The following is a 12,628-nucleotide window of genomic DNA, read 5'->3' as shown; positions in this document are numbered from 1 at the left end:
ATGAAGCAGCCTTACCTCCCTGTTGGCCATGTTTAACTATGTGCGTTTGTCTGTCTGCTGGATCTGTTACTGGATATTACGGAAACAGCAGTATCGTGTTTTTTATTATCTTCTACATACCGACATCATGTGATTCAGTGGACCAACCTGTTGACTTTAAACTTGAAGGTTTTGCATTGTTGGCCTAAAAGGTGTTTGCCTCTCCAAGAGCTGACCCATGGATATGGAGGTGAACTGAATGTACCTGACCACGTACTCTTCCTTGCTGCCTATTAGAGTGGAATATTAGCGTCATGGACACATTGTTAAAAACTGTTTTTACGTTTAGTTTCTTGATGAAGATTTCAGTTTCTGGCCCTGTCATTTCCTGCTTTTCTGTGTTCTGAATGCATCCCTGTGTTGTACTTGGTGCAGGTACTCTACCAGCCTTGTTTGTACGTTTTGATGTCTGAATGCATCAGTGGGACTTTTCTGCTTAGGAAGTTACACAGTAACCTGAGGAACCTGCTGCTGATGTGATGGCTAAGCAGAGTTACTGACCTTTAGCTGAGGGAAACCGTACGCAAGGCCTGCGTTACTATTATAAAGTAGTGGTGCATTTACACAGGAACAGAAAATTAAGATTTTATTCAACGAGAGAAACGGCTGTATACATTTGCATACACACAACAGAATATCAAACAACAAAAGAATATATTTATTACACAAGCCGTTAAAATCCCATTTTCTGCTTCTGTGTAGTGAAGCTGAAGTATTTTGATTTTTAATGGAAAAAAATGTTTTTTGATTTTTTTTGTTATTGTATTAACAATATTTTATTGCAGGATTATATTACTTTCTCTGACGGCTTTAGTCTGCCTTTGGCAGACTGTCAAAACGATTATTGACTGTTTTTATTGTTGTTGATGATATTATTAAACAGCCAATCCAGTAGGGATTTTGGTGTAGCCTGCTTGTGCACCTTTTCAGTTTTTTGCACTCATGCCTTACTGACATCACATGGGTTAGCAGTAGGCTTAGTATCGAACTAAAGATTAAAGGTGGTGTAAGTGATTTTTTTTGGGTTAAAACAAAAGTAAAAACTTAACAGGGGCCTCCCTGTCTCCAGCTCTTTAGTAGATACAGAAAATACATTTTCAGATGGGTCACCAATTTCATTCAATCAAGAAAGAGAACCCATTGATCAACTTAAATGTTTTAGTGTTCCAGCTCCAATTTTGTGTGCAGATTTTCACTCTTATTGGATGAAATTGGTTTCCTGACCTGAAAATGTATTTTCTGTTTCCTAAAGAGCTGGAGAGATTGGGGATACCCCTGTTTCTGAACAAACATTACAAAGAAATGATTACTAGGATAACATAGAGCTATTTAACACTATTTTAACAAACAAATATCACTGATACCCCTTTAATGTATACTCCATTGCATGACGGAGTATAAATTAGGCTATTGGTTAGCCACAAAACCTTGCACAAAGCAATTGGTGGAAGCCATGGACAGTGATGTGCAGAACGTCGGCTACGGACCGGTCTGCTCTGGGTGTACTCGTTAGCAAAAGAAGGCCTCCAGTTACTTATTTTTATGACTCAAGCCCATACTGGGTCTCTAGTAGCCTGCTCTTGACTAGCCTATAAATGTTTTATGTTTCTTATAAATCTGCAGTTTAATTAGTGCATATTCCAAACGACACTTTATACCACACTGAGATTGGAAGGAGGGATACGTTGTTCTTTTCCCCATAATTTGCTCCAGTGTTGCATGTAATTGATACATGATGGATTTGTACAGAAACAAACGTCTCTGCTACTGCTTATCGCCAAGAGAGGGTGCTCTTTAGTAACATTTTGATCAGATTTTCACAGCTCCCATTACTGGCCCTATTGTAATATGTTTATCATTGTACTGTAATTACAATACCCCTTCTACCCCTTTAGAATGAGTGTGTATACAGGTACCCCCCCCCCACCCCATATATTTTTTTTTTATCGTAATGTAATTCAAAAAGTGAAACTTTACTATTATAGTCTAGATTCATTGCACATGAAGTGAACAATGAAAGGAAAAAAAAGGTTTTCATCTTGATGATTACTGCATACAGCTCATAAGAATACAAAATCCAGTATCTCAAAATATTAGAATATTACATCAGCCAATAAAAAAAATAGGGTTTATAATACAGAAATGTTGACCATCTGAAAAGTGTGTTAATTTATGCAGTCAATACTTGGTCTGGGATACTTTTGAATATACTACTGCATGAACGGTGCGCCATAGCATGGATGCGATCAGCCTGTGGCACTTTTTGAGGTGTTATGGAAGCCCAGGTTTGCTTTGATAGCGGCCTTCAGCTCCTCTGCATTGTTGCGTCCGGGCTCTTGACAATACCCCATACATTCTCTATGGGGTTCAGGTCAGGAGAGTTGACTGGCCAATCAAACACAATAATACCATGGTCAGAAAATCAGTTACTAGTAGTTGTATCACTGTGGAGAGGTGCCAATTAAGTCCTGCTGAACACCAAAAACCAGCATACCCATAAAGCTTCTCAGCAGACAGAAGCATGAAGGGCTCTAAAATCTCCTGGTGAATGGCTGCATTGACTCTGGACCTGATAAAACTCGGTGGAAACTTCACACTATCCACATGTCCAAATGACAATGCAAAGTGTATTTTGAAAAGAGGCAGAAATGTGTAGTATTTAGTGCAGAAATTAACATTTTTTCAGATGGTTGACATTTCTGTATTATAAATACTTTTTTTGATTGGTCTTACGTGATATTCAAATGTTTTGAATGAAAATTTTAAAATGTATCATTTTTTATTTTCATGAGCTATATTACGTAATCAAGATTACAACCATTTTTTTTTTTTATATTTCACTTTGTGTAATGAATCTAGAATATATGAAAGTTGCACTTTTTGAATTACATTATGGGGGAAAATGTCCCTTTTCCATGATGTTCAAGGGTTTCTGGAATGTACTTGTATCCATCTATCAAGCACTAGCGAAAGTGCCCATGGAACTATGGCCAGCCCAAGAGTTGTGTGTGTGTCTTGTTATTTAGGCAACACACACCACAAATCAGATTTTCAATTCATGACTGAGCTATTGTAATTTAATCAAAGCCATTTAATCAAATTAACCCTGGCCTCCCTATTACAGGCAAACATTTTACATTAAAAAATTATAATAATAAAAACACCTAGACACCTAGACACAGGGTCTGACATGAATTTTGACCTAATGGTCAAGATTTGATTTATCCCCTGAGCACGCATTAGCTCAATGGTAAAGATGTCAGCACTTGTGCAAGAAACCGGGGTTCAAATCTCTGGTAGAAGAGGAAAGGAATTTAATTTCTAAGCTAATTAACCTATTTTATTATTAAGGATTAAGGGCTCATATCGCAGCTGAGTATTTGATTAATGTCTGGTTTATTAGGGTTTACATTTGCCAGTACAATATACAGTAATTGAATAAGGGTGTGGTAAATAGTTGATTGGGCAGTCGGACCTTAAAAAGGAGGAACAGTTTCCATATGGACATCATGATTCACGGAAGCAGCTGGGTGAGAGAAAGTTTAAGTTGTCATCATGGAGCAAAAGTAGAGAAGTGTTTGCGAGTGATGGAAGATTTTCTTGGAATACTCTGTGCACCAAGGCCTTTTGCTCCCCCCTCCTATATGTCCATATCTTCGTGTTCAGAGAGGAGCAACCACAGCATCGCCAAACAGACCAGAGCTGTCCGAGTGAAGGAGCTGCGCGGCTCACAAACACCCACAGAACAGCCATGCCAGTAAAGCCCAGTGGTGGAAGAAGTACTCACATTTTGTACTTAAGTAAAAGTACCGCAATGTAGAAATACATTGTTTAAAAAAAATATGGTATTCAAAATTTACTTGAGTAAAAGTACAAAAGTATTCGCATTCAAATATACTTAAGTACTGAAAGTAAAAGTACTCATTTTGCAGAATGTCCCATTTCACAAGTTGCATTGTGTGCTTGTAGATCGGTTATTTTCAAATAGCCTAAGTACGCATAGGGCTGAAGTGGTTAATGCATGTTTTGTAATAATCAAAATCTACAACTAAACTTTTCTAATAATTGTGGTGAAGTAAAAGTACAATATTACCTCTGAGATGTAGTGGAGTAGAAGTAAAAGTACAGAAAATTGTAAATAGTCCAGTAAAGTGAAAATACCTCAACATTGTACTTGAGTACAGAACTTGAGTAAATGTGCTTAGTTACTTTCCACCACTGGTAAAGCCATGAGAACCTGGTGGGGTATTCTCTAAATCTGTTTGGAAATGTCAAAGCTATTACATGTGTTTAACAGGATATAGAGTAGGAGTGAGGAGGTAACATAAATTACCATCTTCATTTCATAATGTCAGAAGAGCCCTACACAGGGGAATGAGAGACCTATAAATAACAGTATTAAACCTGGGTTATGGATTTGACACGTAACACCAATTTAACTACTTTCAACCTAGCATCCCTATTATGGGCATGTCGTAGGCGAATATGTACCTTTCATTTTTTTTAATAGTGAAAATGTGTCTATGAAGATAGGCTATTTTTGCGTGACACCGCCATATGACAAAACATACTGTAAAATACAGCTTAACGGTTCACCCAAAAATGACTTATTTTCTATCCATTACACACCCCATGAAGCCTTGAATTCATGGACATTGTTTGGTTTTTGTCGCATTCCTAAGCCAATAATTCAATGACCAGGTGGCTGCACAGTAGGAGACTCTGCGGTCGTCAAATTATTGGCTCAGAAATGCTACAAAAACTAAAGAATCTCCCTGAATGCAAGGCTTCATGGGCTGTGTAATTGATAGAAAATTTGTAATTTTTTGGGTGAACTACTCCTTTAAGTAGTTGAGCTGTACTAGCTCATACACGTTAGGTACAAGCAGTGAAATGTTGGTGGGACAAGTTCTACAGAGACTGAGCTAACACAAAAACACCCAAAAAGTAGTGACTTCTCTGTTTTCGCCCGCATCGTGATCTTGTCCATCGGCTGCTTTCTGTGAAGGTTTCCCCCAGAATACGGATGCTGGGGCTTCAAAGTGGTTCAAAGTCACCTTAGAGCTGTGATTATGTATCATGATCCCACCAGCCTTCAGACTGGGGTCTCTTTCTCCCCCTCTGTCTGCTGCCTGCTCTTGTCTAAATCAAATTAAACTCCTTCTCACTATAACGTTAAGTGCTGCCAAGTGCAGCTTCATCCCTTTGATGTAGAGCAGCTATAATAGGATGAGACGATAAAATCCTGAAGTGTGCATGTGTGTGAGAGAGGGAGTATGGTAGGTAGACCCATTAGATATAGGATGCTGTGCAATCTCAAGTCTCCATTTCATCTCAGATCTTTTTTGTGTCCGTCTTTCAGCCATAGGTTTTTTTCCCCCTTTCTTTAGAACTTTTGTCATAATTTCACGCGTTCTTAATTTCTGTTTGTTAGTTTCTGTCCGTGTACTCAACAATCTTAACTCAACGCCATTTTCCCCATGACACCACTGTATGACGAATTATAAAATAGTTCAAATAAGTGGTTAAAGTATCGAATTAATTACTGGGATAGAGTAAGAACCTTGCTGGGGGAATGATCGAAATAGTGCGATAAAGAGAAATGATTATGAAGTGAGGAGTTTATTGTAGGGAGGCCTACAGAGGAGGTCAGAAAGGGAGTGTGGAAAGGAAATGATGACACTAAGCTCGAAAGATGGGGCAGCGAGGAAATAGTTGGAATCATAAAGCACAGTGTGATATGGGAGAGGATTGCAGGGATGGGGTTTAGTCAAAGAGACTGTGTGAGATGAATGGATTGGATGATTCATAAAGGCCAGCTCTGCAGTAATCACATGCAGTCCTCTGAAGCCTCAGATTGTCTGGTAGGTTTAGGCTTATTTCTTAAATACTGTACCATAAAGACATGACTGGCGAGTGAGCTTGTGCTGCAGTGTGTAGCCCTGTGAATCTGGGATGAGTATAAGCAATTTTCAAATAATGTGACCTCGATATAACCCTTTTTGTGACTTTGCTCTTAGTTTTCCCTCTAATTCTTTAGTGTTACCCCCCATGTCTTTATAAAAGTGGTAATGAGAGAATGTCATCTTGGTTGCATGGCAAATGCACTAGAATATATATTTTTCTGCTCGGTCTTTGGGGGGAGTGAGTGTTAAAAAAGTGTTTATACTCTCAGCTACAAAAGGGCCACGCTGATATTGAACCTATCCTGCAGCTGCCTACAAACTCAAGAGCCCTTAAACCTGTGTTCAGCCTCTCATAAAGCCCATTAACACCACGCACTCACACCATAGCAGCCAGCCTCTAAGGCAGTGGTACTCAAAGTGGGGTCTGGGGACCCCCAGGGGTCTCATTTCCATGTACATTGCATTTTGACTCACACCGTCGCTTTAGTTCGCCGCTCTCACAGCTCTCGCACTTCCTGTTCCATCGCACATGCTGCTACTTATCTTGGCACCGTGGCACAAATGTTACGCGCAGGTTGGGTTGGCCAATCAGGGACAGACCGATAGACATTTCTGTTTTTTCAGTTCTCTGAAACCTTTGGTCCAACCTGAATTGCCATTTTCCATTTGCCACTCAGCTCAGCTCAGCACAGTGCACACCTCCGGGTCATATTGGACACACTTGCCGAATTTGAGAACTTTCGGTTAGATGGTGCCCGAGGAAACACAGATACTCTCACACACATATTCCATGAATGAATAGATAGGCCTCTAGATGAACACTAGTGTCCCTATTCTGGACATGTCATCATAGGCGAATATTTGGTGAAAATAGCTAAATTGCTACATGTTGTGAACAAATGTTGCTACATGAACTTGTAGATGTGCTGACATCAAACTCTAATAACTCAGTGTGTGACCTTTCCAAATTTCAATTTAAGCGAAACTTGGTAGAATTTTGGCTATCTGAAATGACTGGCTGTTTTATGCAGCCATGCAGGTTGGGAAACAACGGATTCAAATGTTGCATCAGTTTTTAGCCAAATATCCTTCTGTCATGCACTCAGTCAATGATATTACAATTTTTTATTTTTCATTTTTTATCTTTGAAAAGTAGAAGTAGGCTGCTAATATGATGCATGAGTAGCATAATGCAACATTGCAGAGTAATACTATAATAGTGTAATCTTAGACTTTTGGATACTCTGTAATGCATTTCTCTCAACCACCAAGGGGAGGCAGAGGGAATGGACATCTGGTTCCTCCACAAAGATATAGAGAGATAATGAATAGTATTTGATTGGGCTGTGCAAGACGGAGAGAGAGATAGATTAAGAGAAAGGAGAGAGGATAGGGTGGGTGATAATGACAGCTCAAGAAAGGACAAAGGGAAGGGAGAGAATAGATGAAGGGGAGGAGTGGGAGACAGACAGAGGGAGAGAGAGCTGAAATTGAAGTGAATATATAATGTATTTGCACGTCATTAGGTATGATTATGAAGTCTATCCGTCTATTTCTTTCTTTCACAATCAGAGACTGCTGGGCTGCCTAGTGGTTCATAAATCAGTGTGGGTCTGACTCCAGCTGTGCCGTGGCATGGCCGTCTGTGACAAGAATGAAGCACCTCTGGGAGAGTCCACAATACCATGGAAGTGACAGCATCCCTGGGTCTGTTGTGTTTGTGGTCTGCATGGATGTGAGTAATACAGACAGAAGGGTACCCCTGTTCCCTAAGCCCTATGTTCCCTCAACCTTATCCCCAAACCTAACACTAACCCCTACTACCCTAACTCCAACCTCAAACCCTACCCTAACTGCAATCCCAACCCCAATTTATAAACGGAGTGAACATAGGGCTGACTCCAGGCAGGCTCCTGCTGTAGCTTGCACAGAAAGGACAGATGGAAGAATGGAGTCTGAGGAAAGATGGCATGCTGTTGGGTGGGTTAGATGAATGTGAAATCCTCTCTTGTTGCAAATATTTATCTTTTGTTGACTGCCATTTTTGGCTTTCTGACTGGCCACTAAAGTATTTACTGGATGGTTGATATGCAGCTGACTGACTGAGATAAGCCTACTTTATACTTTCTTACTTTTATACGTGTCTCGCCATAGAAAATCTGTTAATTACAGCAAGCAACACCTTGACTGTTAATGCTTAACTGATTGTTTGAATATCTAAACAATTAGTTGAATGACTTTCTTATTCATTGACTAAGTAATTGACAGTTTGAGAACGCTGAGCTAATCAGCTAAATGACTGACAGACCATCTAACTAATCAACTAACTAACGTTACAGGCCGATTAACTACTTACCTGATTAACTAACCAACCGCCTGGCTGTCTTACTGACTGACTGATTGACTGACTGTGTGTGTGTGGCAAGGAGCCAGGCTGACAATGACACAGTAGATTAAAATGCAGCATCAGCCTCAAACTGTCTGCCTTGTCAGTCCCTCCGAGCCCTGTGGGATTCATCACAGTCATGTCCATGCAGCTAGGTCCCAGATGTGGACTCACAATACAATGAGGGTCCCGCAGAAATGTCATTCCATGAAAAAGGTATAGGCTCTGTTTGTCAACTGAGCCATGAAGAGGGTTTATGATTTCTCCTTGATGTGGAGAAATAGCCTTGGGCAAAAGAAAAAGAAAAAAGGATGGACCTTCAATAAGGAAGGTCACATTGCGACGTGTTGTGAGCTTGTAGATCTGTTATTTTCCCTACTTTAGTGCAACAATCATAAACCCTCTTCATGGCTCAGTTGAGCTACTAATAAGTAGGCATTCCGTGGCCCTGTTTCCCCTGACATTTGAAAAACAATTTTACCACGGGCGTGTCGAAAATGTTTGATGTGAATATTTGTCATCCCTGGAAGTAACTTTAAGAAGAAGAAACATGACTCTCATAGAAAGTAGGTGAAGCGCTCTGAAGCTGCTACCCTAAGCCTAACTCTGAACTACTCTGCTCCACAGCAGTTGAAGTGGTGGACATGGGTCCAGACAACCGTGTTGTTTCTATGCCATGTCTTATGTCTTTGACCTTTTTTTTGTCCATATACTGTATAAGAGAATATGCACAGCAAGCAACAACTGTGTTGTTGCATCTTGCCCAATGGTCTCTGTTTTTGCAGCATAAGAAATGCCCTTCGAAAGCAAGGACGAATGGAGACAGTCGTCTGTAAATTATTTCATCAGTGCATTTCCCTAGGTCAGTCCTCTAATGCATCCGACACATAGCCAAAGGCACCGGCCCTATATGAGACTATGACAGTGAAGGATTGAGTGTCTGTGAATGTACTGTATGCCTGTGGTGTTACTGATGCAAACGTTTGTTTCATCTGAAACTCTCCTCACAATAATGTGCTGCATGTGTTGCAATTGTGCTTTGTGTGTTTAGTTGTGGTGTTAATGTGTTTTCCTACACAAACTCAGTGTGTGCATCAATAAATACTGGCACACAAATGCATTGTCTGTGGATTTCCAACTGTTCTGGAGCTCACTGTATTGGGAGGTTTGTCTTAAAGGATTGGTTTGTGTGGGAGAGCAGGAGCAAATTAAAAGGCACAGCAGGTCACAACGATATCTTCATCACTCACTGTGAACATCTGGGCCAGGTCCCTGTTTACCATGATAAAGCTAGTCATTTTCTCCTACAAATAACTCAAAATGATCAAACTCTGAACCCTTGCAGACCTGGATGGTGGCAGAATGTATGGAACAGGGGGGTGATTGCTTGCAGGTGCATGCAATCATGGCCTTATGGCAAGTAATCGGGCTGTTCTTACATACATGACTGCGTGTGACAGTTGAGTTTGCATGCATATCATGTGCACGTGTTGATGTGTTTGCATGCTGTGTGTGTGTGTGTGTGTGTGTGTGTGTGTGTGTGTGTGTGTGTGTGTGTGTGTGTGTGTGTGTATGTATTGTGTACAGTAGCCGTGTCTCTTTTGCCGTGTATTTGGAGGAGTGCTGTATATGTGAAGGTTCCATTCCTATATTTAGTCTGAGCAGCCAGTGGATGTAGGTGGACTCCTGTCCACCTACGTACAAATGCATTGTAAGTATGGTCAGTATGAATACTCTTCATGTAGAGGGAAAACATAAACATTCCTATGCGTTCACATTTTACAATCCAATCCATATCTTCCGGCAAAGTGTCCATGGAAGATTAACATAATGTTTGGGGCTGCACTTGACCTCGTCCTGTGTGTGTGTGTGTGTGTGTGTGTGTGTGTGTGTGTGTGTGTGTTATGCTGATGAGTCATGTCTGGTGTTCAGGCTGCGAGGACTGGCTTGTTACACTCACACAGAGCAGGGCAGAGTGTGATCCCATGCTGTGTAGGCAGGACCTCACAGCATGCTTGGATAGCAGAGGATGAGCAATAGAGGCTCTCTGACTTATTTGCGTGTGTGTGTATGTACATGTATATATAATAACAAAACGTATAGAACGTTTTCCTGGGTGCTAAATATGCTTTATGAAAGTAAACATTTCACATCATATTTATTTGGTAATTATCATTGAAATATCCACACGTTATTACCCTTTATACCCTCTGCATTCTAGTTTATTTTTGGCTTCCGTTTTCAAAACAAGGCAATTTGGGAACCAATCAATGTAATTGATGGTTCACAGCATGAACCATCAATTACATTGATTGGTTCCCAAATCCCAATCAACAATCAACCTTGCCTAGGTTCAAAATAGATGCCAATCTTTGAGTAATGGGCGGACAAACAACTGCTCCTGCTTTGTTGGCAATAAATGCCAAAAAGAAGAAAAAAAAGAAAATGAGAACCTGTCCTTTCCCCCCAAGACCTTCTATTGTTAATGAGACATTTAACACATTGGCATTATAATTTGTCTTTCTACTAGTGAGCAGATGGGCATAAAGATTGCTGGCAGCAACTCTGGCAAAATCTGGTTCAGTTGTGTACTCATCTAGGGCTGTAAGTAACTATCAACCATTTCCTTAGCGATTATTCTATTGATAACATTTCCAATTAATCAAATAATCGAGAAAATATTGTAATTTCTTAAACAAATATATTAACCACTTAAGCCCTATGTTATACTCATGCAGTCGCACAAGGTAACCGGAAGACTCGCCCCAAAACACGCTTTTTTTCCGCAGACCAGCTGTTTTACTGAGGATAAGGTTAGAAATAAGTTTAGGGTTAGGCATAGTTTTACTGAAGTTACGTTTAAGAATAAGGTTAGAGTCAGGTATAGTTTACTGAGGTTACGTTTAGGAATACCTGGTGAATACCACCGGATTTGCCTCGGGCGACTTTAGGGCGAGCGTTTTAGGGCGAGCGTTTTGGTATTCTCGCACAACGGTGTCGTGCAGAAATAGTGAAAATAGCCGATCTACAAGCTCACAACGCATCACAACTTTTTGTAAGCTTGTAGGCTATCTTCACTATTTCAGATTATTTTTTTAAATACCCAAAATAGGGATTTTATAATGATTAAATCAATTAGTTTGTTTATTTTACGACAAGTTTAAGTAAACAATTCTGTACAAGCTTCCACGAACTGCAGTACAAAATATAATAAGAAAAAGGAAAATGTCAAATAACAAAATAACAGTATCAAATATCAAATAAATATACATAAGGTGTGTACTTGTAAAAATAAAAAGGAAAACTGGCTACCTCAGTCTCTTGCAAGTAAGAGACATCACTTAGCAGCAGAAAACAAGTATCCTTCTATAAATGCGCAAAATCTCTGCGTGGGTGTGTGTGAAAATCAGAATCAGTTTTATTTGTCACATCACAGTTTTACAGGTGTAAAGTAGTGGTTTAAATATTTTTTTCTGTGTGCGGCTGGCTGCGTACTCCAATTGTTTTGTACTAGTATACCAAGAGAAGAGAGAGGATAGAGGTAGAGTGAGAGTAAAGGGAAAGAGATGCATAGAAAACAGGTTAAATAAAGCCTGTAAAATGTATAACCACATGATACTGAACAGGATATGGAGCACTATTGATCCCCACCTCAGGGAAAACCAAAATGGATTCTGAGAGGGAGAACCACCTACCTTAGTCCAGATCCTTGCCTTACGGAGGATCATTGAGGAAGTGATGAGGAACAATCAAGCGGCAAGTATTGTGCTTCATCGACAGGCATTCGACTCTATACGCAGAGGAACAATGATGAAAATACTCAAGGCCTATGATGTTCCTCCAGACCTACTCCGTGCCTTTGGGAACATGTAAACGGGAACCAGAGCCAAAGTGATAACACCTGACGGTAGCAGTGAAGAGTTTTACATCCAAACCGGAGTGATGCAAGGAGACACCCTCGCTCCCTACCTTTTTATAATAGTACTGCACTACGCCCTGCTATCTAATCAACTCAAGCAGGCACAGGAGCTAGAGTGAGTGCCAAGTATGGCCTCATGCTAAACGCAAAGAAAACCAAGGTCATAACTTACAACATCCCCCAAGAACATCCGCCACATTCTGCCCCTAACAACAATTGAAGGCACTGCGCTAAAGGAGGTCGGTAAACTTTAAATACCTAAAAACCACCTCAGGCAGGTAGTGTTCATGCCTTCTTCAACAGTCTGATGGCAGCACGGATAGAAAGTGTTCAGAAATCACGTGTTCAGGTATTTGATACCGCAATAGAGCTTGCCCG

This window comes from Gymnoscopelus braueri (genome assembly GCF_963280865.1).
Source record: "Gymnoscopelus braueri genome assembly, chromosome: 6".
NCBI lineage: Eukaryota > Metazoa > Chordata > Actinopteri > Myctophiformes > Myctophidae > Gymnoscopelus > Gymnoscopelus braueri.
The sequence above is the reverse complement of the archived record's forward strand: the minus strand, read 5'-3'. Positions refer to the sequence as shown.